The sequence below is a fragment of the Chiloscyllium punctatum genome, chromosome 26 (genome assembly GCF_047496795.1).
Source record: "Chiloscyllium punctatum isolate Juve2018m chromosome 26, sChiPun1.3, whole genome shotgun sequence".
Lineage (NCBI taxonomy): Eukaryota > Metazoa > Chordata > Chondrichthyes > Orectolobiformes > Hemiscylliidae > Chiloscyllium > Chiloscyllium punctatum.
This window is the reverse complement of record NC_092764.1, coordinates 75,453,801-75,480,350: the sequence shown is the minus strand read 5'-3', so window position 1 is coordinate 75,480,350 and position 26,550 is coordinate 75,453,801. Positions and strand designations below refer to the sequence as shown.

General features: G+C 41.1%; 2 long non-coding RNA genes across 6 annotated transcripts; one reads left to right on the top strand and one right to left on the bottom strand.

The window, feature by feature from the left end:
* Positions 1-309: 309 nt before the first annotated feature.
* Positions 310-17,352, bottom strand: LOC140453180 (uncharacterized). 5 transcript variants are annotated; one of them, XR_011952317.1, is made up of 8 exons: positions 17,289-17,352; positions 16,125-16,178; positions 14,414-14,563; positions 10,655-10,773; positions 5,764-5,913; positions 2,813-2,860; positions 1,723-1,799; positions 310-648 (listed from the first exon to the last, which is right to left on the bottom strand). It is a non-coding gene; the product is annotated as an uncharacterized lncRNA (long non-coding RNA). The 5 variants fall into 5 exon arrangements; XR_011952319.1 differs by lacking the exon at positions 17,289-17,352 and adding an exon at positions 17,113-17,244; XR_011952316.1 differs by lacking the exon at positions 17,289-17,352 and adding an exon at positions 16,838-17,046.
* On the top strand, positions 17,130-26,550 carry LOC140453181 (uncharacterized). The gene is made up of 2 exons (XR_011952321.1): positions 17,130-17,547; positions 24,153-26,550. It is a non-coding gene; the product is annotated as an uncharacterized lncRNA (long non-coding RNA).

The window sequence follows — 26,550 nt, the reverse complement described above, 5'->3', positions numbered from 1 at the left end:
AACACAAACAAGGGTGTTTTACCATGCTGACAGAAGTTCAGCACATCATGAAAATCAATTGAAGACTGACTACTTTGTTCTCAAATTGTTACATGAAAATTAAAGCCATTGTTCATAAGTTTTGTTCAGGTATCCTAATCCACTCATTTGTCTGGCTTTTGATAGTCCCAGTATCAAATGTCACTCTCCAGTCAATTTTATCATATAGCATGAATATCAAGAAACTGAAGGATACTGGATACACTGTGCTCTTGTTACTGAGTTTCAAGAACTCTCTAGGCATGGCACAAAAATATGACCTCTACAGAATTCAACTTGTATGATTTGCAGTCTTTATTCTGAAGTCAAATATTGTTTTACAATGCAGTGCAATATCAGTCAAGGTGAAATTAAGTGGAAACAGGCATAAACTTTTAAAGCAAGCTTTATGTAAAATAAATACAATATTACAAAGTAAAAAGATTGCTTAATTTATGGTTGAGTAAGACTAGATTGGAACCCTGCACAAGCACATTTAGGCTCTAATTCAAATTCAGCAATATTCTGCAGAACCAGTCCATGGCTTTTCAGAACATTCCTTTCAGCAACTGGCAAACTTTCACCCACAGATGAGTTTTCATTATTGTATCTGAATGACAGTTCTGTAATCTGAAAGAAAGAATGAAACCAGTCAACATTTTTTTCAAATGATCATTCTTTCCTAGCACATGAGATGAGTTAGTAGCTCAGGTTGAGGTTCTGGATGTAGATTTGCTGGAAGGTTCATTTCCAGATATTTTGTCACCCTACTTGGGCCTCCAGGCAACTGTTTGGGTTTCTTTGGGTTGGTGTTATCATTTCCTGTTCTTTTTCTAAAGGGGGGAGTAGATAGTTCTGGTTAGAATTCCATGCTTAAGAATTGTGTGTCTGTTTGCCCAATCTACCACCCCCTGTGAAAAAGAACAGGAAATGATATCAACCCAAAGAAACCTAAACATAAATAGAAAGCAAGAATCAGCAGCAGGGCTTCACCTAGAGGCCCACTGAAGAGATTACTTAGGGTGACAAAGCATCTGGAAATGAACCTTCCAGCACAGTGAGCAAACTTACATGCAGGTCATTCTTTCCTCTTAATAGACATTTCATTATTTGGCACAAATGTTAATGACTGTGGATCTTTGCAAAGCTGCTACTAAGAAATTATTCAGCTGGATTCCTAATTTTAGGACTTAATTACTGGGCCTGTTACCAAATCTCACCTGGCAGGTCACTTGACCTGTTTCATTACAGATGTACCCAAGTCAAGCAGGGTACATTCCAATAGTGAAACCATAATGATTCATGTACAGTATGGAAACAACTTTGTCCATATCCCAACCTAATCTGGCACATATTCCTCCAACCCTCATTCATTTACCCATCCAGATGCCTTTTAAATATTGCAATTGTACCAGCAGCTTATTCCATACATATACCACCTTCTGTGTGGATAAAGTTGCCCCTTATAGGTCCCTTTTTAAATCTTTCTCCTCTCACCCTAAACCTATGCCCTCTAGTTCTGTACTTCCCCCACCCCAGGGAAAAGACTTTGTCTATTTATCTTATCTTATCCATGCCCCTCCTTTAAATCTTTTCTGAATCCTTTCAAGTTTCACTATCACAATATGAAAATATCTGCTTCACCAGTGACACTGTTCAACCCAGAAAGTTATTATGTTCATCAGACTGAATGTTATCCCATACCTCCTAGTTTTAAGTGGTAAAGTTAATGGTTCTTGCTTCATCTCTGCTTTCATTCTGTGCATATCCTCTTGCAGCAGCTGTAAAATCAGCAGAACAAAGATGATCTAAAGCTCTGAGTAACTTTAATGCTTGCCACTGGCTGTTCAGATAATACATGCAATACTGGACACAGGAGGGGGTACTGCCTAGGTTAGATTTAGAACTTATTTTCATAAATATCTAAGTAGACATGAGCACCTATTAAAATACAATACAAGCAATCTATTAATGGTTATTTTCAAGTCTCATCTGTTAAATGAATATGTTCTTGTCTGCTTTAACCAGCACACTGGCAGAAAAAACAAAGCCCTATAATGTGGTAAATTAATGTCTGAACGCCATCGTTCTCCACATTCTGTCCCATCTCACTGTCTTCAAGTTCACCTTTTCCATGACGCCCATCTCATTCCTTCAACTTATTCTGACTTAATTACCCAACATAAATTTATGTTCATCCAAGTCTCTGCTGCTTGTAACTTAACTCACTCCAAACATCATTTCAGAACAGAATCATATGGCTTCCAGTCAAAAAGCCTCAATTACATAATCACCATCCTAATTTTCAAATCTCTCTATGGCTTAGTTCCTTTCTAATTGTGTGACCTCCACCAAATCCACACTCCTCCCAAGATATCTGTAGTCCTCTAATTCCAGCCTCTTGAGCATCAATTTTAGCTACTCTTCAGAGTCAGATGTACAGCATGGAAACAGACCCTTCGGTCCAACTTGTCTATGCTAACCAAGTTCTCCCTCCTCCAAAAATACTTTATAACTTATTTCTGACCAAGTTTGTGGTCTTCTGTCCTGACACCTTTATGTTGCTCAGTGACAAAAATTGCATGTTAAGCACATGATATTAGCTAAATTGAAAGTACACTACAACTGCTGCTATTTGTCAGCAGGTTCCTGCTATGACAAGACTTCAAACTGTTGCTCAAAGTTTCTAGAATAGAGACAATATTGCACCTGAAGTCACTGCCTGCCTCCCCTTAGGTTTCAATTGATTTTTTTCATCCGTTATTTTTTTTACATTTCAAACAATTATCTTCACCTTCAGACCGTAAGGTTCTTCTCTCAAGTCTGTAGTCAGGATGGTCTACTGTTTGGAGACAAAATAATAGAGAAGGTTAATGAGACAGCTAGAGATTAGATATTGGGACCAGGAAGATACTCAAACCAACATCACCAAAGAAATCTGTCAAAAAGCCGGAGGTCAGTGTATCAACAGTCAGTCAGTGTTTGATAAAGCAAAGAAGGAGACAACTCAACCCATTATGTGTGCAGATCTTTTTGTTTTTAAGTGGTAACCATTGCTTCTACTCTCCTGCTGTTTCATTGTGGGTATATATAATTTCCCATTTGGAAGTCTGCACATATATTTTCCCCCCCACCATGCTGCTTCTGGTTCATTCGGCAAATACCTTACAACATATACTACTTCCACCTGATATCAAATGAAAGCTGATCTGATATGGTAGGCCCAACGTCAATGGCCACTGAATGGAGACTGTCCAATCTCATTTATTCTTCCAGCAACTTTCTAGCCATTTATCTGTTCTGGATTTACCACAGGTTCTTGGAATGACAAATGATTAAATGCACTGCACAATCCACTTGACCATTATCACAAAATACTATGTATTACAAAAATCTCCACGCACTTGCCAATCAATTACTTGGAGAAAAAATGACTTATGCAGGATTATCCTCACAAAACGATCCATTTTGCTGGCATTCATTGACAGATAACTGTTAAACCAAGATCAGGATAGATCCTGAAGTATCAGCCCAGACTAAGTGTGCTAGCTCTGGGGTGGAGCTCAAATCCACAAACCTTGGAGACAGAATCTAGTCACAGAAAATGACATCATGCCATATCCATCTCTAAACTGGCAACTACTTCCCCTCAGTAGGCCAACAGGTAAGAAAAACAAAAACCTGTATTACATTTGAGAGCTTTCCAATTTTAGTTGTGAATAAAACAGCAATAGATGTCTTTCTACCTTGCAGCTTTATTAGAGTGACTTTACTATTTTTATTGTACAGGATAACATGACCTATGAACAGATTCCACAGACTGAAAAAATATATCCTAAACACATTTAAATCTACAGTCAGTGCTTGTTCCCTCTCAACTACATAAGCCTTTCACATAGTTCATTTAACACCAGTACAACCATTAACCTCCCGACCAATCCCCAATGGCTTCACCAGAGAGTACTGTTATAAATTCAGTTTCCTTTCATTTTAAGTGGAAGCTCGCTCAGATAGATTATGACCCAAGATAAGGCTACACAAACCCTTTCTTGAAACAGCCAACCACAGTGCAAAGAATCCTAAAAACAGAATATCCACACTTGCACAATGCTACATCCAAGAGGACACTGCCTCCTTCTGTGAAATCTGTATAACTAATCTGTGAAAGATTTTTATCCCGCTCCCAGCTCAGTATTCATACTTATTAACCATAACATATGATAACATCTGATATGGTCAACTCTGAGGCTAAATATTTCCAGGGTGAACAAACACCAAAACTGCCTTTATCGGTCTGTTAGGCTCTGTGGTCATGCTGACGTATAGGTACGCTCACTCTTATCAAAACCTCCACGTCTGCATGTGATGCCTGAATAACAGCATGAGCAAATGTACAGGAGTATTCAAAAAATATCTTGAAATATGAGCTGCATTTGTAGATGTGACAGAATATCTTTAATTGTACGATGGATGGGTAATTGAGACATCAAAAGTGGATCTAAATTTACATCATCCAACAGTACCTTTGGTACAGTATTACAAAAATTATAAAACTACTACAAAAAATGAACTAATGCAAACTACAGTTATGCTGTGTGGTGCCATCATGAAAAATTTAAGTAAACTAATTTGTTTAAAATGTGGAGTTGGGGAAGTGGCAAAGGAGGATTCTATTGTGGATTTTTCATGACTACAAGTAAACTCGATTTAAGTTATCCAAAACATATTCCTAACATCATAGGAGAATAAAGAGGAAACTTTTCCTCTATTAGACAGTCACTCGGTTTATAGCAACTGTGGCACAAGTGCTAAGCAGCTTTACTTCAGATTAGCCGAAAGGATTTGAGGCGTAAATTCCAGATTTGCAACCCAATTTCACCTCACTACCAGAAATTCCTCCATCCTGCAGACTGCTGGCTTGCATTACAGCATCTGAGCAATACAGTGTCAAACCACACTCCACTGACAGTATTAATGGAATGTACATACTATTAACGATACTGGTCTTTTAAACAAAGGTCTAGCGATGAATTTAAACCATCCCTTAGAGCATTTTCAGACATCCATATTTGCAGTGAAACCACTTCTTTTAATAATAAAAAGCCTGCTCACTGACTAGGAGAGTGAACATCCCACGCGATATTGCTCAACCCAAATAGGGTTTTTATATATATAGCAGATTGCTGGATAAATCAATAGCTGCAGCACATGACTATTACCTGGTCAAGTACACTGAAAAATGGCATGGCAGAAATAATCAAGAACTATTACAACAGTATTATGAACACGTCAAAACTCTATTAGACAACATGTATGTACAATTGGATAAAAGGAAGGGAAAACCCAAGCTCTCAGAATAATTTTAATGTTCGTCACAGTATTCAGATAATACATGCAACACTATTCATCACTGAATGTTGGGGAGGAAGTAAGAGAAGGAAAGAAGGCATAACCCAGGGAAAATTCAGAAAGCTAGTTTTAGTAATGGAGCAATGAGCTCATCATCTGAAAGGCGCATTTACACTAAATCTCTATTTTAATACATTATCTATTATACTGGTATTTAATATGGCCAATCTGTCAACCAGAGTAGCTTTTCAAATGTAATAAGCAGGGCACTAAATGATTAACTAAAACTTAGGAAGATATTCATATGAAACACCATCTGCTATTTATTCTGAAAGTTTGCTGCTTTGACAAAATCACAAACTGTTGTTCAAAGTTTCAATACAGATAGAAATGTACCTCCAATAAATGTGCCTGCAGCTCCCAGTACTTCTTCCTATATTAACTGGCTCAGTTATCATTCTCAATTCTTCACTTCAAACAGCTTCACAAAATGAGACTAAGAAACTCCTCCCAAACAAAGTCTCAGACTGATGCCAACACGGTGCACTGTTCAGAGGCAAAGAAAGAAACATTAACAGCTCAACATACATCAGTGTTTAAGTCGATGTTTGGGCTGCAAGCCCTGGCTAATTTCATCAAACACCCCGGAACGTAATTGGGAAAGGTTCTGAGCCATCTCTGCATCGATTTAATGGCAGCCTTCACAACAGTGAATTATAAAATGAAACAACACACGTTATAAAGTTATCCAGCCCATTACATCCACATTACCTATTTTAAAGAGTTATTGAATTAGTCCCAGATTCCTAATCTTCCATAGTATCAGTTCAAACATACGGAGGTTAGGTGGATTCGCTATTTGAAATTACCCAGAGTGTACGGGGATGGATTCGCCATGGTAACGTGTGGAGTTGTGGGGCTGCATGGGATGCTCTTTGGGGGTCAGTGGAGACTTGATGGGCCTAAAAGCCTCTTTCCACAACCAAGGATTCTATGATCCGAACACATTTGCCTTTCGATTATTGATCAAATCCTAAATTTTGAATTATTCAATAATTATTTCAGAATGTACATTCCAGATCATAACTGGCTTCATATAATTCTTCCCTTTCAGTCTACTTTGGGTTCTTCTGCCAACTCCCTTTAATAAACTCCCCATGGGGTATCCTGTAGGTTGACTGAGTGGCAGTCCTAATTGGGACGATATGAGAGTTAACCTTGTGTCATAGACCTAAATCCATAATTCACTGAGAGGAGGCGATGCAAACACATTGCTTTTGGCCATGTTTTAGCCATCCTTCTGGACTAGATTGAAAGTAGGCATCAAGATGGCAAGATCAATTCTTCAGTACTGTGCCAACAATCCACCAAAAATAGCATGCTGACATGGTGCATGCAGCTGTTTCCATTGTGATTGACATAAAATTAATTTGAAAAATAATTACAAACAGCCAAATAGAGAAATTTGTTGACACAAAGATATCAAACACCAATCTAGTTAAGTGACAAAGATCAATTACTGAAGTGGAAGTCTACACTGAGTTACAATCCTGGAGTAAAGATCATACTTATAGCCTCTAGACTCACTAATGAGGGGCATGGGTTATGAAAGGGATATTGAAACCTATCCAGCTCTTGTATTGGTAACTATTCCTGTTGAAATAATATTAGTTTGGGCCTAATTTTATTTAATCCCATTATATTCAAAAGGGAGAAGGTTATACAGAACAGAAGCCTATGAAAATGAAAATACCTGTAACCTCAGAGACTAAGGCAAAGCTGAGTTTATCCTGAGGGTCACCACACCTCAGGCAAGGAGAGGGGCTGGGAATACTTTTCATCAGTACACACATTGACTAGAAAAAGTCAATGTTGTCAAGGAGAATACTGAAATACAGGCTACTAGGCTAGATGAGATTGAGATTTACAAGATGTTAGCAATTCTGGAAAATGTAAAAGTAGATAAGTCCCCTGGGCCGGATGGCATTTATCCTAGGATTCTCTGGGAAGCCAGAGAGAAGATTGCAGAGCCTTTGACTTTGATTATGTCATCATTGTACACAAGACTAGTGCCAGAAGACTGGAGGATAGCAAATGTTGTCCCCTTGTTCAAGAATGGAGTGTAGTAGAGACTACCCTGGTAATTATAAACCTTACTTCGGCTGTGGGTACACTGTTGGAAAGGGTTATAAGAAATAGGATGGATCATCATCTAGAAAGGAATAAGTTGATTAGGGATAGTCAACATGGCTTTGTGAAGGGTAGGTCATGCCTCACAAACCTTATTGAGTTCTTTGAGATGGTGAGCAAACAGCTGGATGAGGTTAAAGCAGTTGATGTGGTATAAATGGATTTCAGAAAGGTGATTGATCAGGTTCCCCACGGTAAGCTATTGCACAAAATACAGAGGCATGGGATTGAGGGTGATTTAGTTGTTTGGATCAGAAGTTGGCTAGCTGAAAGATGACAGAGGGTGGTGGTTGATGGGAAATATTCATCCTGGAGCTCACTTACTAGTGTATCGCAAGGATCTGTTTTGGGTCCACCGCTGTTTGTCATTTTTATAAATGACCTGGATGATGGCATAGAAGGATGGGTTAGTAAATTTATAGATGACACAAAGGTCAGTAGAGTTGAGGAGAATGACAAAGTATTTTGTAGCTTACAGAGGTGCTGAAGTTGGCCAATGGAGTTTAATTCAGAGCATGAGGTGATTCACTTTGGAAGGAATAAAAGAGTACTGGGATAATGGTAAGATTCTTGGTAGTGTAGATGAACAGAGAGATCTGAGTGTCCAGGTACTTAGATCCCTGAAAATTGCCACACAGATTGATAAGGTTGTTACGGCTGCATACAGTGCGTTACCTTTCATTGGTGGAGTGATTGAGTTTCGAAAACATTAGGTCATGTCGCAGTTGTGGTGAGGCCACATTTGTAGTATTGCGTACAGGTCTGGTCACTGCATCATAGAAAGGATGTTGAAGCTTTGGAAAGGGTCCAGAGGAGTTTTACGAGGATGTTGCCTGGTATGGAGGGAAGGTCTTATGAGGAAAGGCTGAGGGACTTGAGGCTGTTTTCGTTAGACAGAAGATGACTTAATTGAGACATATAAGACAATCAGAGGGTTAGATAGGATGGACCGTGACAGCCTTTTTCCTCGAATGGCAATGGCTACCATGAGGAGATGTAGCTTTAAATAGAGGGGTGATAGAAATCAGACAGATGTCAGAGTAATAGGAGCATCGAACGCACTGCTTCCAACAGTAGTGGACTCGCCAACTTTAAGGGCAATTAAATGGTCATTAGATAGGCATATGGACAAGAATGGAACGGTGTAGGTTAGATGGCCTACAGATTGGTTCCACAGGTCGGCACAACATCGAGGGCTGAAGGGACTGTACTGCGCTGGAATGTTCTAGGTTCTATTAAAGCAGAACCTTCACGGTGACCCCAGCCAATGTGAGAACTGACCCCATACTGTTGGTCTTGCACTGCATCACAAACCAGCAGTCCAGCCAACTGAGCTAACCAACCAATACTAATTTTAGGGCTTTCACTTTTAGCAAATGAACAAAAAGGGGAGTAGGCAGACGTATTTGCTCTTTATTGCATTATTAGACACTACTGCTTGATATTATACATACATGAACTGTTCATAGGATAATATGACCCATGAAGAAATTCCACAAACTGGAAGGAAATATCCTAAAATCTTGGAGTTATGAGTTGAACTGACATCATTACTGCTTAGTTAATAGACACAAAATAATCTTCATTATGGAACCAGAGTGGAAATGTTATCCTAATAACATAGCAGCATACAAAATATTCTAATGATAGTTTCAGGCGACTAACTGGGTATAAACATTTTATCTTAGCTTTATACGTTGCTATTTTAAATGTCATGTCACCATTTATATCTATTTTTCCCTTTATACTCTGTACACTTCTCACCCTGTTGCTCTAACAGTTTAACTGGGCATCTTCACAACGTGAGTTGAGAATAATTCCCCCAAACCATTTCCCAAAGATGTCACCAATTGACAATGTTAAAGGTAAAGAAAGTTAAAGTTCGAAATGAATTTTCAACCAGTGGGATTTCGATATGAGGGATAAATTGGTGCAAAGAGTTTATGGAAAATCATTCAAATTTCAGATATCAACGTATTTTTTTTAAAATGCTGCAATCAACTAGGGCACAATCATGAAAAAGGACACTGGCCTTTTCTGTTCCAGTTTGATGAGACCTGCCAATAGCCCCAAAGTTATCATGGATATACATTCAACGCCCCAAAATATTTTTAATTGGCACAGTTTTCCTGTATGGACAAAGCAAGTTTGTAAAGCAGATATATTATCAAAACCTCCCCTGTCCAAATAAAATGATCGACAGTCAGATTCAGCAAAGGAACAAGAATGTTTCAAAAATCTCTTTCGACAGTTAAAAATCACACAACACCAGGTCATAGTCCAACAGGTTTAATTGGAAGCACACTAGCTTTCGGAGCGACGCTCCTTCATCAGGTGACAATCACCTGATGAAGGAGCGTCGCTCCGAAAGCTAGTGTGGTTCCAATTAAACCTGTTGGACTATAACCTGTTTTGTGATTTTTAACTTTGTACACCCCAGTCCAACACCGGCATCTCCGAATCATGACTCTTTAGACAAGACCACTTCACTAGAAATCTGCTCTGCAGTTACAGATCGGATTGGATTGGATTATCTGCTGTATGAAATCCTGGCTCCATGGATGAGTAAGAGAAACAAGCTGAGAAAATAATGTGTTGTATGAAGTCTATGACCATTGTGAGAGTATTATAAATACCATACTACCCCTATTAGGTAATGTACACAGAATCAACATAAGAGTACGGCCCAAGCTCTCAGAATAATTTAATGCTCGTCACCTGCAGTTCAGATAATACATGCAAATATCATTCATCACTGAACTTGAGCACTGTGGGAGAAGAGGATTTTCCAAGACAGACTTCAAAATTTAATTTTGACCAAAAGAAATTGTTACACATAATTACATTCATATTATCTAAAAGTGCACTAACTCTTTCTTTAGATCATTTTAAAACAGTGATTAATCAGTCAGCAAGTGCTTAATACAATTCACCTGTTAACTGGGTAACCTTAAAACTTTCCCAGTGCATTAATCAGAAGAACCGAAAGTCCGTGATGCTCTGATACATTATATAATCTCTATTTATTCAGAAAAATTGCGACTTTGACAGGTTTGCAAGTTTTGTTCAAAATTCCAATATACAGAATTGTACATACACTTCTCACTTGCACCTCAGTTATCAATTGTTCTTCGACTCTTCATTTCAAAGAAGGATCCTCACATGATGGAATTAAGAAACTCCCAGCCAATCTTGCAAATGAGGTGGAATAGTGCACTGTTCACAGACAAAGAAAAAGACAATAAGGGTCACAGAGATGTACATCAAGGAAACAGACCCTTCAGTCCAACTCGTGCATGCCAACCAGATATCCTAAATAAATCTAATCCCATACCCCTCTGAACCCTTCCTATTCATGGACCCAACCAGATGTCTTTTAAATGTTGTAATTGTACCAGGCTCCACCACTTCATCTGGCAGCTCATTCCATACACACACCATCCTAAGTGAAAGGTTGTCCCCTAGATCCCTTTTAAACCTTTCCCCTCTCAACTTAAACCTGTACCCTCTGGTTTTGGACTCCCCCACCTCCAGGAAAAGATCTTGGTTATTCATCGTATCCATGCCCTTCATGACTTTATAAACTTCTAATGTCAAAGAAATATTACTGAATTAGTCAAAAGGATGGTCTGACTGTAAACAGCAAGCCCTTTGTTTATCAAACTCCCACTGCACAACTTTGGAAAAGATTTTGATCTAATTATGTATTAATAAAATGACAGCCAACACACTAAAATTATGAAGTAGTACACAAAAATACTTGCCCTATCATATCCAGATCATAACTTACTGCACATATTTTCTCCCTTCATGTTGCCTTTTTGCTTGCAAATTCCCTGAAATAAAATGGACTCTTTTGCATGAGGGTGCAAATCATGCCATGTGTGCAAGCATATTTTGCACTAAATGAAAAACACCCAAATGTATTATTCTATATCAATCACTTCTGACCATCCATCTGGGCTGGACTAAATTCAGACTCAAACAGGGAATGGAACATCAAAACATACAAGAATTATACAGCACAAAAGTGGCCCACGAGCCCATTCTCTCTGCACGTCATCAAGCACTCGATTTCCTACAGGGCATCGATCAGATCATTACTACAGTCACATTTATAGTTTTGATCTCTTTATTTACAAATTGAGATAACAGAATTGAAGCATTTCAGAGAAGGTTCACTCAACTGATTCCTGGGATGAGGGGTTCTCTTATTAGAAATTGGACATGTTGGACTTGTTTCCATTCACATTCAGAGAGATGATCTTATTGAAATATACAAGATCCCGAGTGGACTTGACAGGAAATTATACTTTGCTTTGTGGAAGGAAGTAGAAAAGAACACAAATTTTTAGAAGTGACTCCCATTTAAGACAGAGACAAGGAATATTTCTCTCTGTTAAAGTATCTTTCAGATACTTGCTCCCCAAAGAGAGGAGGCAGGGTCAGTGAGTATTTGTAAGGAAGAAGTAAAGATATTCTTGCCTAACAAGAGCATTGAGGTATATTAGGGTTGGGAGGAAAGTGACGGTTGAGGGCACAATAAAATCACTTTATTAAATAGCAGAGCAGGTTTGAGGACCAACTCATGCTTCCAATTCATACACTCCTTTATAAATGGCAAGATCATAGCTTAAATACAATGTGCTACTCAAACGACCATGAAGAGCCCGCTGACAGGATGCATTTGCACCTCCATATAACATCTTTATTTCTATACAGCACCATGTGCTCAGAACACAATTTACTTTGCGAAAAAGTGACAGCTTTTTGACACAGGATGATCTCATCATTGATCTCTCTTTTTGTCATCTGCTGAAAGACTAATGTTGGCTAAAAAGCAATAACAGGCCTGAGTGTCACTCTAGTCCTAGTTGAGGAACTGAAACTCATTCAACAACAGAAGTGACAATGGGCCTATCCTGCTCTAAATTGGTGATTCAATCCCTTTAAAGCACACAAAAGCTGTGGTTCATTTCAACAAAAGTACAGAGATTCAGTAGGGAGATGGTTAGGAGAAACAAAAGCTCATTTGGGAGCTCAGTTTTAATAAACAAAATGGATTGCAGACATTGTTAAAGCTTTCCTTTACAGTATCATTCAACATTCATGCACATAAAATTGCGAATACTTTTACTGTTCAGAATTACATGATCTACAAAACAGATTTACAAACTGGAAGGAAATATCCTGAACTCTCCGACTTATCAGCTTAACAGTCATCATTTCAGTTTATGTATGCCAAATATCACATTACAGAACTAGGAATCACACTGGAAAACTAACAGTATTTACAAACTATGAGAAAAACCCTTTTAAATTGAGTTTATACCCATAATTGCTATTTCCATCATGGTTTTAAACACTGTTCAGTACTCAGTTCAAACCTATAGTGTGCTGAACAGTGTTTAAAACCATGATGAAAATAACAATTATGGGTATGCTGATCATCCCCTAATATCTGTACCCTTCTCACTTGATTCCTTTAATACCTAATGTTCGATGCTTTGTTTCAACTGGATACCTTACACAAACCTTCAGAACATTTCAAAGCAATTCCTTAATATCACACCAGAGGGCAATGTTCAAACTAAAGAAAGTTGAATTTTTGCTCAGGAGTTTGAGATAAAAGGTCCACACAGTACAATAAATCATTTCTTTGGAAGGCTATTCTCAACTCAAATATTGCTGCATTAGAAAAATACTCTGTCCTCTTTCACGCAATTCACCAAAAATGCTCTCCTTTTTAAGGATCTTTCCTGCTTCAATTTGGTGCTAATACCTCCTATGATCAATGCTGAGACAATAGATTCCACAGAGTAACAAAAACTTAGTTTGAATTGCATGACTGTGCTGTCTCTTAACAAAGTGACTTGATTACTGATCAGAAAAATGTCAACTGTCCAAATGTGATACTTGGTGAACAGACTTGGCAAATATTATAGGAGTATTCCAAACATCTTATGAAACAAGACCACTTTGATGAAAATTTATTTTACATTTAAATATAATTGCACATTGTATGAAGTCCAACTCCATAGTAGGCAGAGATGGCAAACCTTTGGTCTTACATATGGGCAGTACGGTGGCACAGTGGTTAGCACTGCTGCCTCATAGCGCAAGAGACCCAGGTTCAATTCCCGCCTCGGGCAAATGTCTGTGTGGAGTTTGCACATTCCCCTTGTATCTGCAGGGGTTTCCTCCGAGTGCTCCAGTTTCTTCCCACAGTCTAAAGATGTGCAGGTCAGGTGAATTGGCCATGCTAAATTGCCCAAAGTGTTAGGTGAAGGGGTAAATGTAGGGGAACGGGTCTGGGTGGGTTTCTCTTCGGAGGGTCGGTGTGGACTTGTTGGGCCGAAGGGCCTGTTTCCACACTGAGTAATCTAATCTAAATATGCAATTCAGCATTACAGAAAATCAAGAAGGGAAGATCCCAAGTTATCAGAATGATTTCAAAATTCGTCACTGACAGTTCAGATAATACATGCAAACATCATTCATCATTCAACTTGGGCATGGGGCAGAAGAAAGGAAATAAAGAAGAACTTTGAGGAAAAATTAAAAATATTGCATGCTACAATAAGTATTATTCAACTACAAATAAAACTAGATAGTTAAATTTTCTAAAATAAGCCCTCATATTAAGTCTTTTGCACAGTATTTTTATACAGTTTTTAAAGAATTAATTAATGTAGTTAACCCATTAACTGGATAGCTGACTGCCATAAGCAATTCATTCATAAAGGAACACAATACCAATGATATTGCCAAAGTGAAATAGCTATTTATTCCAGAAGGTTAGAACTTTGGTAAACTTACAAATCATTGTTCAAAACTCCAAAAGAAAGGACTGTACCTTACGTTGCTGTGCCTGCATCTGACATTTGCTCCTTAGATCAACAAGTTCATCAGCATCCTCACTGATTCATCATTTCAAACCAGTATCTTCTCATGACAGGACTAAGAAAATCTCACAACCAGTCTCATGATTACATCGAATAGTGCACTGTTCAGAGACAAAAAAAAAGGACAAATGCTGTCAGTGAATAAACTAATGTTTGGACTGAAAAGAAAGTGATAGTGAAGACCGTCTTTATCAAAACCCCTATGCAAAGTTATTGGGAAAGTCTTCTGTGCATCAGCATAATGATGACCTCCACATCATAGAATGATGTAGTGCAGAATAAATCAATGGAGCCCATGGATTTATGTGGTCCAGTTAGATGCACTTCCCTGATCTTTCAGGTTAAGTTTTACAAATGTTCCACTTTCTGGGTACTGATTCACTTTCCAGTTCACAGTTATTAAGTTGCTTCCACCACCATTTCAGGCAGTGTTCTCCAGATCATTATAACTAACCAGGCTCTCAGTAAATTGTTAAATACTTGCAAAAGCAAAACTTGACAGGGTATGGAGAAAGGCAAACATATTAGAGTGAATGGCTTCATTGTGCAGTGCCAAGAAGTCGCTCACTTGCTGAGTCAGAGGCTTCTTGGTCTGAGGTCCACAGGAGAGCTGCAAAGATATAAATCTAGACTGACAATTCAGTAAAGTATTGAAATAGTACTGTCAGATGGAAGGACTGCAGATGTTGGAGATCAAGTTGAAAAGTGTAGCGCTGGAAAAGCACAACAGGTTAGGCAGCATCCAAGGAGCAGGAGAATAAGACGTTTCGGGCATAAGCCCTCCCTCAGGAATGTGGATGTGGGAAGGAGGCTGGGAGTTAAATAGGAGGATGAGATGGGGGGGGGGGGGGGGGGGCTAGCAGGTAGGTAATAGGTTCATGCAGGTGGTGGTGATGGTGATACTTCAGAGGGAAGGGTGGAGTGGACAAGTGGGAAGGAAGGTAGACATGTTGGACACTTCAAGAGGGCGGTGCAAAATTGGAGGGTTGGATCTGGGATGAGGTGGCGTAAGGGCAGATTTGGAAACTGATGAAGCCAGTGTTGATGCCATGTGGTTGAACAGTCGCAAGGTGGAAGATGAGGTGCTCTTCTTCCAGGCATCAGGTGGCTTGGATTTGGCGGTGGAGGCCGCCCAAAACTTGCATGCCCTTGGCAGAGTGGAAGGGGAAGTTGAAGTGGTTGGCCATAGGGCGGTGCAATTGTCTGGTGAGCGTACCAGAAATGTCCCCTGAAACGTTCAGCAAGTTGGTATTCTGTCTCCCTATTGTAAAGACGACCATGTCGAGAGCAACGGACACAGATGAGGTGTCTGATGTACCATCTTTTGAATGAAATGTTAAACTAAGATTCCCGTACCCTCTCAGATGGATATAACAACTTGCGGTGTTATTTTGAAGAAATCCCTTCAGTGTCCTCACCTGTATTTATTGGTCAACCAACATTTAAAAAAGACTAGCTATTCATTTACCTCAAATGTGGTCTCTTGATGCATCAAAGTTGCTTCCTACAGTACAACAACCATTTTAAATACATTTAATTGGCCATAAAGCACTATGGGCTGTCCTAAAATCATAAACTCACTGGGAAAAAAAAAAGTTGTTTTTGTACTGGAAAACTCTATGACTCTGCATTAAAAACCATCAGAAAAAAGCATTTACTTACCACTTACTTAGACCATGTGAGGACATTCAACTTCAGAATCAAAGATTTCAAGCCCTGAGAATAACAAATTTAAGATCACATCAGACCACTACTAATGGGCACTTACAAGAATAGGACCGTAAAATCAGAACAGGAGTCACAGTTAAAATATTACTTAACTTACATAACATTTGAATTGCAACTGATCTTCCAATCTCACAATCCGAATAATAATTTACTTTTCTTCAACACCTGTTCTTATAATAAAATTCAAAAACTGATCAGGGATGCACTAAATAAAACCCGAATTTTGAAGAGGTTAAACGGTCTTGCACAAAACAGGAGAACTTTACCCCTCACCAGATTTTAAAACGGCATAAAAATATGCCCAAATCAGTTAGTTATTGCAGCTAATTAATATTTAGATGTGATTCCAAAGTGGCGCCGATCATTAATTTCCAGATATCCAGCTCCACGTGTCCAGCCCACCAGGCTGCCCTCAAACAGTACCTTTACACCTCCTGGATCATTGTCCTGTACAGTTTACCACCTCGTTATTTCCCAATGCCAGTAAAAACACAGTTTTGAGGATTGTATTGGATTGTATTGGACATGATGATCAAACTGAGTTGGGAAAGCCCAGTCAATGCCCCGGCTCCAGTCACAGGCCCAGGCCCAAGCTTAAGTTCGCCTGATTTTAACGGCCCAGCTCTTACAAACTCCCCGCCGCTCACCGGAATCGGAACAGGCCGCCGCACTATCCTTTCGCATTAATGACTCGGTTCCTCACAGTTTCACCGACTCGCGGCAGCGGGAGCGGGAAGCGGGAAGCGGGAGCAGCCGCCTCTCCCTCCTGCCCCAACCGCCGCCACGCGCTCCAAGCAGCCTGCACACACGCGCATGCGTGGCGCGCGGTGCACTCTGGGGGCTGTAGTCCCTCGGGCGGCGCTCTCTATCTTCCCCCGAAATTGGAGAGATGGAAACTACAACTCCCGGGAGGCTTACGTACGCACGCGCGCGGTCTGGGAAGGCAGACAGACAATCAGCGCCTCAAGCGAGCTTTAGGCTGCGATTAACCAGCGTCATCCAGACGGGGACAGAAGCTGACTCGCCAGGATTAAATTAGAACCACGTGGCGGGAAGGGGGGGGGAGGTAGAAAATGGTTAAAACTCGGACGGACGAACCGCTGCTCGGCTCAAGCTGAACGCGTGCTCAACGGCGAACGCGGTAACAGTCACGTGCCCGCCCAAATAAGGATGGGGGACGTTAGTCTGGTCCCTGACTGGAGAATCCGGCACCGAGCAACTTGACGTCAACGTCTTTGATTGGATGGAGGGGGACCGCGCCACCGGAAGTTGTGTCACATCCGGGGGAAGAGGCGCGCTGGTGAGCCGTTGCTAGGAGGCGGAGTGAAGACAAGACAATAGAGCGATTGGCCACTGGGTAATGTGAGGGTGCAGTATTAACTTAGCAGAGGGTTGGCTACTTGTGGCTGTTCCTTGGGTGTTGGTGCTGTATATTTGGGAATATAGTGAGTTGTCTGAGCTGAAGTGCCTTCTGCACCTCCAGGTAGACACAGGAACCAGAGTTTGGCGTCCCTGGCAAAAACCAGTCTTACTGTTCTGACCTACTTCCTCACTCCATAAATAGGAAACGTTCAGCCCGAGAGGGGGGTGGGGTGCCCAAAGTGGAAGGAGCTAAACTGAATAATCCTCAAAAGCACAACTTTTAAAGTCAGTGGTGCTCTTTATAAGGTGGTGACTCCAGGGAGCTCTGACTGGAGAGGATTTCTCCATCAATATGTGACTGAGAAGTGACCAAAATATGGTGAATGTCCTGGAAAGGCTGGTACTCGGTCTGGGACTCACAGGGAAGGTTTTTCTTTTGGAAGTCTTGCTAAGGATAACGTGAGGAATGGGAACTTTTTAAAGTTGCAGAAGGCTGTAGCAATCAGCTGAAGAACAGGACAGGACAGAACTAAAATCATTTCAATAGGTTTAATTGGAAGCACTAGCTTTCAGAGCGCTGCTCCTTTGGGTGGTTGTGGAGGACACAATTGTAAGGTGATTTATAGCAAAATTATAGCAATTTTTGCTATAAATTGCCTTACAGTTGTGTCCTCCACAACCACTTGATGAAGGAGCAATGCTCTGAAAGCTAGTGCTTCTAATTAAACATGTTGGACTATAACCTGGTGTTGTGATTTTTAACTTTGTACATCCCAGTCCAACGCCAGCATCTCCAAATTAGGCCAGGGCAGGGCAGAAAACCTACAGGAAATGCTGAACCTGCGAGCTGAGATAGATGACCTTAAGACATAAGCGGGCTTGCAGAAAAAAGTTTTTCACCCGTGTGAGAAATTCGAAAAGGACAAAAATAAACGAGGCATTTAAACAAAATCACGAAGTGGAAAAAGGTGTTGGAAAAAGCAATTCAATGATTTCAAGACTGCTATGAATGTGTATATAAAACTTCTCCAGGGAAGAAACTCACAACTGACCAACATTGTCAAATTTGTGGGTATGTCAGATCACGAATAGTCCCCTGGAGTTGTTCGCAAAGACAAACTCCTAGAGACTGAGAGATTAATTTCTTCCCCTCCTCCTTGTCTATTGTCAATATGCCTACACCCACGTGGCCCTACCCAGAGGAAGATGGACAGAGAGCCCTCATTAAGTTAAAGGAGGCTGTTGTTGTGGTTCTGTTCGTCAAGCTGGGAATTTGTGTTGCAAACGTTTCGTCCCCTGTCTAGGTGACATCCTCAGTGCTTGGGAGCCTCCTGTGAAGCGTTTCTGTGATGTTTCCTCGGGCATTTATAGTGGCTTGTCTCTGCCGCTTCCGGTTGTCAGTTCCAGCTGTCCGCTGCAGTGGCCGGTATATTGGGTCCAGGTCGATGTTCCTATTGATGGAATCTGTGGAGGAGTGCCATGCCTCTAGGAATTCCCTGGCTGTTCTGTTTGGCTTGTCCTATAATAGTACTGTTGTCCCAGTCAAATTCATGTTGCTTGTCATCTGCGTGTGTGGCTACTAAGGATAGCTGGTCGTGTCGTTTCGTGGCTAGTTGGTGTTCGTGGATGCGGATCGTTAGCGGTCTTCCTGTTTGTCCTATGTAGTGTTTTGTGCAGTCCTTGCATGGGAATTTGTACACTACATTACCCAGCATGAGCAAAACCAATGTAGTGTACGAAATCCCATGCAAGGACTGCACAAAACACTACATAGGACAAACAGGAAGACAGCTAACGATCCTCATCCATGAACACCAACTAACCAAGAAACGACACGACCAGCTATCCTTAGTACCACACACGCAGATGATAAGCAACATGAATTCGACTGGGACAACAGTTATATTATAGGACAAGCCAAACAGAGAACAGCCAGGGAATTCCTAGACGCATGGCACTCCTCCACAGATTCCATCAATAAGCACATCGACCTGGACCCAATATACCGGCCACTGCAGCAGACAGCTCGAACTGACAACCGGAAGCGGCAGAGACAAGCCACTATAAATGCCTGAGGAAACATCACAGAAGCGCGACTGAGGATGTCATCTAGACAGGGGACGAAACGTTTGCAACACAAATTCCCAGCTCTGCGAACAGAACCACGACAACAAGCACCCGAGCTACAAATCTTCTCCCAAACTTTAAAGGAGGCTGTTTTAACAGCCGTGGGAGCTAATAGAATCCTATGGAATCATTAAGTGCTGGCAGAAGAGGGAACACCTGATAGCTTTTGCCCCCCTTGCTCTGATCAGAGCGTTTCGGAATATTTAGGAGCTGGACTTAGATCGACAGATTCTACAAGAGTGAAACACTATGGTTACGGACTTTTAGTATCACGGAGGACTCCAAAAAAAAGCTTGTGTTTGACCTGACAGAGGCCACAGGAAAGCATGGATAAAAAGGCGGATGACAAGAACATTGAAATGGGAAGGGGAAATTCAAATAAGACTAACATGACAATCGCATTGGCTAACAGGGCTGTGGGGTCCTAGAAAAATGAAGGTAAAGAAAACATGCCGATGGTCCAACCCCTCTGTATCAGATTGGGGGGGGGGGGTCGAGACAGGTACAGGGGAAGGGCACATCCACTCGCTGCAGTTGGCAGTGGACGAACCATGGGAAGTGATCATCGGTGTTATATCTGAGGGAGTGGGCCATTACGCTGGAGAATGGTCTCACCTTTGCGAGGGGTGAAACAATCAAACGCAGACCTGAACCTTGCCACTAGGGGGATCCCAGCTCATTCCACAAAACAATGAGCAGGTTGCACCCCAGCTGAGTGACTATATCAGGCCTCCAACTTGGATGTGTGATGCTAGGAGGGATGGAATGGGTAGCTCCTTGGTGGATGGTAAGGTTGGAGGCTGTCCTATTACTTTTTTCTTTGGGATACAAGGGGATCTGGAACCACCGTAAACATCCACTTTACTTCAATTTACCTGGAAAACAGAAGAAGACATTATTCTAATTGTGTTTACGGGACATTCACAAATTGGGCTGGTAACTAGTCCATTAGTCTTGCAGCAATGGATGGCCCTACTAGAACCACCCCAGGAGCAGCATGAGAGTTGGTCTTTGTTTTGACCCAGTAAACTGTATGATCTGGCAAATGCCAGGGATGAGTGAGGAACATTCTGTTGCTAAAGTATGAGTTAGTTCATACAGGGAATGAGTGTGCACGTGGGAGACATGTGGGTCAGTCCTACAGATGAGTTGGGATCCAAAAGCCTAGGCAATACTAACAGAATAAAAATGCTTTCACCAAAACCAAACACAGTTGTGGGAGGATGTAGGGGAAAGCTTGCATCCAAGGACCAGACTCAAAGCCACAGAAACAACGTGAGTTTCCCAAACAAACTGAAGGAGACATTAAGAAAGTAATTCAGAGTCTAGTCACTTGGAGCACTGCAATGTTGCCTCCACCAATAATTCTCCAATTTGGCCAGTTAAAAAGCCAGGTGGGAGCTGGCAATTAACCAATGACTGCAGGGAACTAAATAAAAGGTCATGCCTCTGGCAGCCCCTAAAGTGGCTGCTAGTCCCAAAATTATGATTAAACAAAGCAAGTTAGCACAATAGTTTACAGTATTAGGCATCAGCAATAGATTTAGCTTAATCCCTTTGCCTGAGGAGTGTCAGTATAAATTTGCGTTTACCTCTTAAAGGGCAGCAATATACGTGGACAGCTTTGCCACAGGGATTCCACAGTATCCTATCAATGGTTAAGCAATGGATTATGGAGTTTTTCTAGGCCAGACTGTCTGATATAATAAGGTTGATGATTTACTCTTACAAACTGGAACCGAACAGGAGCAATCTCAGCTCCTGAATGCGGTGTTGCAACTATTAAAGGAACCCTGGTTGAAAATGAATCTGAAAAAGGTTCAGATAATGAGGTAAGAAGTGAATTATTTAGGAACGGTGATAACGAGAGGAAAAAAAAACAAATAGACAATCAACAAATTGGAGCAGCAGCTAGACTTCCCGTCACCACAGATGTGAACAGATTAAGATCGTTTTGGGGCTTAATGACATTATTAAAGAAAAATTTCTATGGGAATGGAAGCCAGAACACATGAAGCGATAATAGCTTCGCAATAGGGCTTGGACAGGGCTTGATGAGTGCTCCTGACCTAAAAATCCCAAACTCAGCTGTGCTACTCCCCTTGTGGTGGCTGCAACACATTCCACAATATTAGCAGCCTTGTTACAAGAGATACATGGTCAGTTGAGACCAGTAGCCTAGGCCTTGCACATGTTCACGTCAGTAGAGCAGGAGTATATAATGTGTGATAGGCATCTATTGGTGGTCTGGGTAGTTCAACATTTTACTTGTGTTGTAGAATTGGACCCGTTGACAATTTTGTCAGAGTGCACCCTTTTGGATGGAATTATTAATAATGGCACAGTGAGCCAGGATAAGACTGCCAGATAGATGTTGCTGTTACAAGGGAGGAACATAGCGGTGAAAGTGGTTTGAAGTGCCACCATGTTAGCAGACAATTTAATTTACCATGGGACACTCCCTGAGTGTCACGTGGTGGTAGCAAATGATTGCAAGGAATCTTTGGTATCAAAATACAAAGGAGGGATTTACTGGTAAAGCGAACACAAAATGAAAAATCACCCTTTCAAAAATTGTTGCTGGCTCTTCATCTGTACAGATGGGAAACGGAGGACAGAATGTGACCTGCATGTAGAGAAGAATAATGGACAGGAAATATATATAGCCCTATAACTGCCAAAGACCATGAGTATGTATGCCATGGCTGCCAACTCAGCTGCTGGAGTAGTGAGCCGCCCAGAGAAATTTCCTCCAGGATCTGTTATCTACTCAGTATGTATATGTGCAACAGCTGATAGAATATATCACTTTACAGGAGGCAAGAGGGTTTGTCAGCAGATGGAAAGGTCCTACTGTCCACCCCATTACTGAAAAGACGAAGAGGAAAGATTGTGGAGTGATGAAAGGTCATCCTAAGTTTTAATCAAACAGAAAAGCAGAAGAATTGATTAAACAAGGGGCAATAGCAAGAGAAGAATGGGTGCTGCAGGTTGAGGAAATAGGCGCACAAAAAGAGAAAAAGATCCCGCAGACTTAGGAGACAGAGGAAGGATATGGAATAACAAAAGCTTTTCTAAAAGGAGAGAAATTACCTTATGGTGAACATAAGGGACTACATGCAACAGATGGAGCTGCCCTGTGCGATAGCAAGTTTGTAGTACCTGAGGAGATAAAGCACCACTTGATGTACTGGTATCATGACATTCATGAGCACCAAGAGACAGAATACCCTGAAAAGACTTAAGTGTCCTTGTGGATGCACATGAAAGGAGATGTTGAATGTTCAATCAAGAACTGATTGATACGTGCACAACATAACCTTGATAGGAATGTTAAGGAAGGAGCTTGAAACATACTAGGCTCACTGAAGGACCTTGTACAAACTTGCAGATAGATCTTGAGTCCACTGTCTCCAACTACTGGAGAATATAAGCATATCCTGTTCATAGTGGGTACCTTCACCAAATAGGTAGAGTATTCTCCACTCTAACTGATACCGTTAATTTTATGGCCAAGGTCCAGTTAGACAAATTCTTTTTACATTGGAGTTTACCAAGGAATATTGATTCAGATCGTGGCCCTAGTGATGCAGAATGTCAGGTCATTACTTGGGATAAAACAAAGGTTCCACATGACCAAAGGCCCCAATCCAGTACAATAGTTGAAAAGATCAGTCAAACTTTGCGGAATATGTTGGGCAAAATGGTGCAGCAACATAAGACCCCTTGATGACAGTGCTTCCTTATGTCCTGGTGATGGTAAACACAGTCTTTCTCCACTGGATTTACCCCTTACACCAAGGTCCTTCAGTGAGCCCAGTACGTTTCAAGCTCCTTTCTTAACATTCCTATCAAGGTTATGTTGTGCACGTATCAATCAGTTCTTGATATAATGTTCAACATCTCCTTTCATGTGCACCCACAAACACACTTAAGTCTTTTTAGGGTGTTCTGTTTCCTGGTATAATTAGAGCCCTTGCTAAGGTTGGATCTCTCGGAACTGGAAGTTGATAACATAACAAGGGATGAGTGGGTTCAAAGGTTAATCGAAAGGATAAAGGAGGCTAATTAGGTCGCAGCTAATAACATGGGAAAAAAGGAATTAACAAAGTAAAACACATTTGGATTTGAAGGCAAAGACAGTCGAGTTACCCTTCTGTAAACAAGTTTCTAACAGCCTCTAACAAGAGTGGGTGGTATCGTATAAATCAATTAAAACCCTTTTGGTGGGGTGGGAGGTAACCAATGCGATATGGATCACTATTATCAGCACGTTATGTTAGAATCCTTTGGAGTTGAAGGAATTTCTGGATGGGAAGATCCCCCAGGGGGCTGGTTTTGGGAAGGTATTTGGGAAGACTGGGACAAGATGAGGTCGAGAGAGGTGCCCAAGTATCCTGAGATGCAGGATCTGTCATTGGAGTAAAATCATTTTGAGTATAAATAAGAACAGATTGTTTGTTTGTTTTATAGGAAGAAGAATCACCAGGAGAACATGGAGAATCATTATTGGCGTTTTTCTGAAATGGCAGCACCTTCTGCGGTGAATAGCATGATACTTTTTTTTATAAATGGGAGGGGATAATATCAGTTGCTTGAGCAGGTCATATTACACAACTAAACCAGTGTCATGGTAATGGTTGCATGCGGGGGGCGGGATGTGGGTTTTTATCACGATGGCCTATCCCTGAGCAGTTTCAACCCTACTTTCTAGTTTTTACCCCAGCAACCAAGAAGGAAGAATTATCCGGAACAGAGTCTGAGACAAAACTAATCCTTGGAGGACCTGTTCAAGGAAAAATTCCCTAAGGGGCTGAGATTGTCTGTAATTGCGAATTTGATAGAATATAGGTCTAGGACTCTCCCAAAGTTCAGAAAGAACGAGGACAATTTAGGTTTGAATCCAGTGACAGGACCAGATTTCATGCTTCATAGGGCAGATCCATCCACAACTACAATTGGGCAACGCGGTGGCTCAGTGGTTAGCGCTGCTGCCTCGCAACACCAAGGGCTGGGTTCGATTCCACCCTTGGGCAACTGTCTGCGTGGAGTTTACACACTGTCCCCATGTCAGCATGGGTTTCCTCCCACAATCCAAAGGTGTAAAGTTGAGATGAATTGGCTGTAGTGTACAGGCTGTGTGGATTAACAATGGGAAATGCAAGGTTACAGGGCAGAGGAGTGAGTCTGGGTGGGATGCTCTTTGGAGGGTCAGTATGGATGCGATGGGCTGAATGGCCTGCATCCGCACTTGGGGGGGGTTCTATGACCGCTCGACCTACTATCACCATGGCCCCGGTACCACTTCAGAGCCACAATGTAGTGAGTCCCAGAGAGATTTGGGGGAATTGGTCAGTTCTGGAAGAAACTGTTACTCTGGTACCAGGATATAAACACAGTATTTAACCTGGTGGATGCACAGATACCATCTTGGTGTGATAGTACAGTCTGGCAGCTCTTTGATCACCTTCTCCAGACAGTGTGATTTGTCAAAGTGGATTTACTTGGAAGCAGAAAGGAAAAGGAGGAAGACAACATTGATTGAATTAACAGGAGAAGGCTATGCAGCAGGCACAGTCACTATCAAAACCCTTGACATAGCAGAATTGGGTGTACAGGGTCTTCACTGTAGGAGAAGATAAAGATAATAGTGGGCCCAGGAATACAAGAATCAAGACAAAACAAGTAAGAGGAGGCAGCATTGGTACTCAATGCAATCCATGTGTTGAAACCCCTTCAAAATATCTCTACTATGTTCATAGACAGTTTGGCCAATGAGACAACACATACTATAGGTTCCTGTCTATGGTCAGTACAAACATGCTACAGTTAGACTCAGTACCAGACTGGGTGTCAGATGAGCAACTAAGGACATGGGTAGAGGCAGAATCACCTCTGCCACCTCAGAAATCTTATCCTCACTAATCAGGTTTTGAATACTTGCGATAAAGGTCTTCTGTACGCTGGAGTGGTCCTTCGTATACACAGACATGGGGATAATCTGACTTCTAATGCATGTTCATACTGTGGGTAAATGTGAAGGGACTTGGGTGTCATTGAACCAATCCACACTAAAATTTTTGAAGTGGGGGGATGAGGGTGGATTTGTCCCAATGCCACCTGGGAGGAACTGCTGGGCACATCTGAAGGAATGATCAGAGAAGACTTGCTTGAGGCGGATTTGCCTTTTAGGAAGTCTGTTCATAATCTATTTTACCAGTGAATAACAAACCTTTTTAAGTATGCCCTAGGAGGGCACAATTATTACGTTGCCATGCCAGCCTTAGGAAATCAAAAGAGATGGAAATAGTGTACTTTGGACATTCATGACTTTCTTCTGATTTAGCCATTGGCCACCAAATTTTAAACCTGAACCTAATAAGAAATTGTATGTAACTGTCCATTGGTCAAAATGACAAATATGAAGATTTGCGACAGTTTGTAGCCACAGAACATCTACCCATCCCACTACAGCCTGGATAAAGATTATTGAAGAAGCCAAGGAAGTTCTTCATGAATGGTCCGTACACGAGAAACCAATCAAAGCCCTTGCAGAAGACCAGCAAGATGTTGCAGACTCCAAGGCTCGAATAAACTTTGGAACTGGGGAATGAATGCTCTGGTCTCTCGTGGGTCAGGAGTGTGTCTATATGATTGTTATATTACAATTTGTTATACTTATTGTGGTAATAGTTTTATCTTGGTGCTAAGATGGAAAGCTAAGAAATGGAAAGGAATGGGAATGGATCAGATACCAAAGAATATTGCGAATAGGAAAAAGTTTATGATGGTATTATGAACTATGCATTTACTGGACCAGTAATGTTTTTGAATTCATGTAAGGTATTAAAATGACATTTTAAATAATGCA